The following is a 6,545-nucleotide window of genomic DNA, read 5'->3' as shown; positions in this document are numbered from 1 at the left end:
TTAATAAAATAACGACAAGTGATGTTTGTGTGATATATATATAGCTAACTCTGAAAAGTAGCATTAGAGGATGCTGTCTAGCTACACTACAGATGCGTAAAGAACTTTGTCACTAAATCTAATGAATATTTTTATTGATGGTTAACTCACTCCTTCCATTTTTTCCTTTGATGAGGACAGCACACTGAATCAAGGCATATCTAGATAGTAGAAAGCCAGAGTATCGAATAGCATTGACTAAATGTATTCTCTAAACAAGCCTATATTGATTATCTATTAGGTCTTTGGCTCTGTGCTCCTTTCTGCAGTTATAACTAACAGTGAGCAAGGCAGACATGGGGCCCTATCATTCAAGACCTCATATTTATATTTGACATCATAGTGGCAAACTTTGCATGTCTTTTTAGGGAATAACAATAAAGAGGTAAATGTATATTCTTATAATTGAAGTATAAACATGAATTGAATTAAACAATTACTCAAGTATATCAGCCTAGATACAGAGAGACTTCCAATTCTCCTGATCAACAGACTCCTCTAGAGAGGGTTCTTTTCTGGGCCTAATGCTGGAATTCTGATTCAGCTTGAGTGGAACAGATCCTGAGATTCTGTATTTTAAAACAACTTGAAAATGACTCTGATTATCAGCCAGAGTTCTGGCCCTTGGTCTAATACTTACACATAAAATTTGACTATTTATATATATCTATGCAAGCACTATTTTCATGAGAATACAAAGAAGAAAGAAGGAAATGCCAGAATGGTTATTATGAATACTTAACCATCACATAAGTTCCTCAGTTGTTTTAGTGAAGAAGTAATACTCTCAGAGATAATCTGATTATCTCTGTGGACAAACATACAAAAGATTTGGTTCCTAGTTGTACAATATTAGCTTTTTCTCTATTTACCTAATAATTACTTTTCTGCTGCCTTCACTTCTAGCTAAAGAATAGTGAAAAATTATATATAGAGGCTTCAAGTCAAAATTTTAAATATAGCTTACATCCTTTACATTCAGTTAAGTTATTTTAATAATATCTTTTTCTACAAATTCCACACTAGAGGCACATTCGAAGAGCTGCTCACTCAATAAGTGCATATTTTATTTCAGAAATGGTGGGACTTTTAAGAAAATAAGTGTGATCGAAATGATCCAAATAGCACGGCCTATTTGTTTGCTACTGAGCATTCTTTTGGGGGATTTTTCACTGTTGATTTTTAGAACAAACTTCCATTCTGCACCAAGTGCAGCAAAATAGTGAGAGAATATTCTTTGAGAAAGGAGGGGAGGGAATCCCGGAGGGAATCATTGCCGTCGAGAGAACTAAAATAATGACTTTCAACCCGTAAATGCCTTTCATAATTCATGATCGTATCCAATTATTCTCCAGTTAGCTTTAGTACATGTTAATAAGGTAGGAAAATTTTATTGCAGGTGTTTTGACGCCTCGGTGCTGGTCAATTCTGCTGGGTGATGATGCACATAAGCAAGGGGTGTGAAGACTGGCTTCCTGTGTTTCCTAATACGAACACAGAAACCTTCATGTCCTGCCACGTGGCTGGTTGGGCTGCCATTAGGAGTAGACAGATAATGCGGTGCTTACATGATATGATTTCTGGAGAAGCCAGAAAAACGTATTTTTGTTTCTCTTCATCTTGCCTGCCCAGCATCTGTGTATTGTAGTGATTGTGTATACAGATGCCGAGGAAAGGGGATTAAAATTCTAGTGCAGGCATTAAGTATATGTGGAGAGAATCTTCAACAAATTATTTAACTTCTCTGTGGCACGGTTTCCTCATATGTGAATCATACCTATTGATATTTGAAAATGTGAATACCTATTGTAGTATCGATGAAATACTACAATAATTAGGATAATTAAATAGTTAGAAATCCCACTAGGGGATTAAAAACTGAAAGGGAATTTTAAGGGAGTTCGGGAGACTGTTGTAAGCTAGTGACCACTGAAGAAAAGAATCCAGTAACCTAGCAACAAGCTACATACGTAGTTAAAGTAAAGGAAAATAGACATGGGGTCTGAATCTTGTTACATGAAGTCAGGGGGAGTTAACTGTCCTTGAAGAGTAGCGTTTCTGCATGTGGCCAAGACGGGAATACAGGTGAAAGGGGAAAGAAACTAGGTGAAAGGGGACATTATAGCAGAACGTGAGATGGAATACCAAATTTTTGTATATGTCACCACCTTTTGCTAATATACATATGATTTAAATAATGCCACGACAATCCTAGTTAGACTGCATAGGGTTAAAGGAGGAACTAGTGATGTCAGCCTTGACGTCGACCCAAGAGTGAGGAAGAAGGTGGTCTTCTCCCTCTCCCCTTTTCTCCGATTATAAAAATGTAGCCCTCTTTGTTCTCAGAGCTGCGCTCCCCTGCCTGTCTGCTTGTACCTCTCATAAACATCCTGTGCTCATAAACTCACCCTTTGCCTATCACTTTGCCTCAAGATGAATTCTTTCTGCATCAAGACAAGGAAACTGAGCTTCAGTAAGTCCTGATACCAGGTGAGTGGTTTCAATCAAAAGACAGTGGGTTCAGGTCCCCTCCTAAGTCAGGGATCATGGTTTCAATTCACAGTGTGAGGTTTGGCTGGGGTTGAGTCCTAGCTGAGGAGGAGTGTGGTTTCAGTACCTCCCTCCACAGAAGTGTTGGGAGGATGATGGGAGTTATCACAGCTAATACATTATTTAGGACAATACAGGTCACACGAAGAGCTCAGTAAGAGTCAGTTCCTATTTTTCTCCCCTCAACCTTTGCTACTTGTTGACTGATCCTTGGTTTAAATTTCCCATCTATTCAAATACAAATGCACCAATGTAAGGTTGACATGCTAAAACTTGTCAGTCATTTACACATTTATGGAAATACCCATATAAAATATTTCCTGCATGTAGTTTTTCAGGAGGGGTTGGGGGTAGAGAATAAATCACTGGGCAACCATTTGATAGATGAATTCATGGATGTCGATAAAGAACAAGCAATAATGAGGTCACAGATATCAAAGGAAACCTGAAGCCACTTGACAAGTTTGCTCTGGGCCAGTGTCCACACTTTACCATAAAAAGTAAAGATATAGACTCTGCATGGCTACTGCACTCATGTGTCAGTGGCAGGGACAACAGGGCTGGCTTCCCCAGCCCCTGGGCACTGGATGGCTTTGTCCAAGGTGTCACGTTCTAGGCCTGATCCTCCAGTTCCACGTGCAGAGAACTTAGTTACAGCTGCACTGAAAGAAGACAGACCCATGGACCAACTACTGCTTTTTCTCATGCTGAGCTAGGTGGCCTAGAAGCAATGGTATTTGATTTTAGAGATCTGACGTTTTCTCATTGACTCTCACTGGAAAATGGGGTCTTAGAGTAAAAGGAAATAGGTCAATACATAAGATTTAACCAATAGTTTTTTTTTCTTTTTTTAACATAGGAATTGCCCTTGCACAAATGTTCTATCTCCATAAATTAGTCAAAGGTATAATCAAAGTCTAAGATATTAAAACAAATGTATAGGGAGTATTTAATATCTTGATAAAGTTGGCATTTATCTGCTTATTTGAGGAAGTCCACATTTTTAGAAAGACAGAGCTCAGGATGTAACTTTTTTCTTATACATGCTATTTTTTTCATATCTATACATGATTTAGAAATTGGCTTATTTTTAAATCCACAGCACTTACCAGCTACTTGTAAATATAAACTTGACAACATTTTCATCTGATTTAAGCAGTAATTTTTTTGGTGGAGTTGGGAAGCAAGATAATAACCCCTTTTACTTTCTTTCTTCAATTTTCAATACAGCTGAGGGATAAACGAAGGTATGCAGATTAAACACTTATATTATAACAAACAGACAAAAACCTGATCTGAAGAACATTTGAGGCCAAGTGGGCTTTTCTTCCAAATTAAACTTTCTGCCCTTTGTTGAGAGGCATTTCACCATGACTCTCTTGTTTCTCCACGTCTTCTGAGTAAGAAGCACTGGTAGATTTTTTCACTTTTTTTTCAAATATGTTAGCACAGCTATCAGCCTTGGAAGACAAATAATGTCTCTCTTCTTGCTAGATGGACAAGATAATAAAGATAATGTCTTCCATAGTGCAGGGGTTGGTCTGATGTGCTAGCAGCCCCGTTATATGTTTGGGGGTTTCCTCAGCTGTAATGCAAACCCACTGCATGAGAAGCATCTACCTCAGCTGCTCGGCCTATCCTCTGTGGGCCTTGGAACTGATGCAAACATGAAGTTGACATTACTTGCTGGGTCATCAGTGGTTTTGCATCTTCTACCAGAATCTATGAAACTGACGTAGGTTATCTTGTTAGGTTGCACAGTTCCTGATTTAGTAGTGTTACCAAGTCCAAGCTTGTACTGCTCGAAGCACAACAGTCCAGTAAATCAAGAGATGAGTTGTTGGGGCAAAGAATAGCCACTTTATGTGGAAAGCCAGCAGACGGAGAAGATGGTGGACTAGTGTCCCAAAGAACCATCTTGCCCATATTTGGATATTAGGTTTTTTTATAGAGCAAAAGGGGGAGGGAAGTGAGGAGGTAAAGTAAAAAGGCCATAAGTTGTTGGAAATCTTTCCTGGTTCAGGCCAGACTCCAGAGGGGTTGTGTTAATTTCTTCTTTCCTGTAGCCATTCACAGATGAGCGTGTTCAGGATGTTTCCTGTGAGTTTAAACACAGGTATTTTAGCTTAAGGCTCAGGTATGGGAGGCAGGGTTTCCAAAGATGGGCCAGTATGTACATTGTAAGGTATAGGCAACATTTCTTTACTGATTAATTTGTAGCAAAAGCAAGAGAACACAAAGGTTAAAGTAAGAGAGACAGATGTAATATGGAGTCAGATGTTTTTCTCTATTACAATAGTTTCTGAAAAAAAGAAAAAAAAGAAAAAGACATTTAATAATCTGTATACCTCCAAGGTTCTTTTTCCTGGCATTCAGATGAAAATTTCCTTCAATGTTTATCTCTGAATCTTTGGTTTTCGCCTTGAAGAGTGCCAAGGCTGAAAAACAGCCTTCGAGGTATCGATGCAAAAAAATCAGGAAAGGAATGCATAGAAAAAAATAACATTTTACGTAGGATCTTGCCACATAAAGTGTGACTTATGCATTTTCTGTACAAAATTATATAGGTGTATGTCTTCCTATCTAAATCCCCTCAGAACACCTTATCTCTATTTGACAAAAAGCTCATATATCCTTACAGATTCCTTCATCACCTTCATTTTTCTTTCTCTTTGATGCACCAGTCCGTTGTAGAATCATAATTCCAATGCCAGACTTGCATAAAATACCAAACTGGAGTTTGTGGAACATGGCTTCTGGAGTGGTTAGTCAGATGAAGAGAGCTGAGTCACTCATGGGGTGAATCTTGTCCAATGAGAAATGTAACACGGAAAGGTAAAAATGGATAAGTCCCCTTTTCTTTTCCCCCTTCAAGGTGTGGATCTTTTTGCAGCCCTTCCAATGAAGTTCCTTGTACTGCTGCACAGAAGTGCTGAGTCACCTGTGGTATGTCAATAAAGCAGCTTGTGAAGCAGTAACCAGTGTTGTAAAACATCACTTCTCTTTGATTTGCATCTTTCCTGGCCTCACTTCCTTTTCCCTCACTTTCATTGCCTTGGGCTTGTAATTCACAAATAAAGAATTAGCATTTTAATGCATTCTTAGTACCATTTTTCTAGAGAACTCTAAGGCACCAGATGGGCTCTCCAACCTAAGTGAGCCCATAAGAACATTTAGGCTCTTGGAAGGCCAGATTAAAAAATGTGAGCATCAGAGGGAAACAAGAGTTCCTCCTCATGTCTAAGTACATTAATACCCACCGTCTATGTTCTGGTTTTATATCAAAGGAACTCTTGTTTACTTATTAATTAAACTGAGAATGTCTTTCCCCTTTAGGGAAGGCAAAACTAAATCTTTTCCCAGAAAGTATAATATTTCTCAATGACCACTAGATACCATGATTCAGAATTGCAAAATAAGAAAATGCATGAAAAAATATCACATGGAGTAGCCATGACTGTGAGGAGAGAAAATTTGCTGGAAAGGAGAAGAGGTTGTGCCAGAGACAGACTTGACTTGTTCCTCAGAGTTTCTCTTCAATTTGGGGTGTTTATTTTCAGCATTCATCTAGGGAAAAATATTGCAAACAAACATATTGGTGCATTTCAGAGAAAATTGGCAAGATAAAGGGATGTTTCTCCCCAAATAATAACAACTAAAACTGCTATGCCTTTCTATTTCATTGAAATGCATGCATCCAGAAAAAAAAATTATTTGCTCATCTGTAATCTCATTCTAGGTAACTTAAGGGTAAATTAACATGGGATTTGTATTATGCTGCCTTGACAATGGTATAAATATGTTTATTAGAGAGAGCCTTTGAGTTCATTGATTTTACCGTAAAGCAGATACAAACATTTCCTTTGGTTTCAGAAGAGAACCTAAATCCTTAACCTAATGTACAAGTCCCTTTAGGACCCGATGGCTACCCATGTCTCTGGTGCCCTCCCTTCCAC

This window comes from Kogia breviceps, chromosome 6 (assembly GCF_026419965.1).
Source record: "Kogia breviceps isolate mKogBre1 chromosome 6, mKogBre1 haplotype 1, whole genome shotgun sequence".
In the NCBI taxonomy this organism is placed as follows: Eukaryota; Metazoa; Chordata; class Mammalia; order Artiodactyla; family Physeteridae; genus Kogia; species Kogia breviceps.
Note: the sequence above shows the minus strand (reverse complement) of the source record.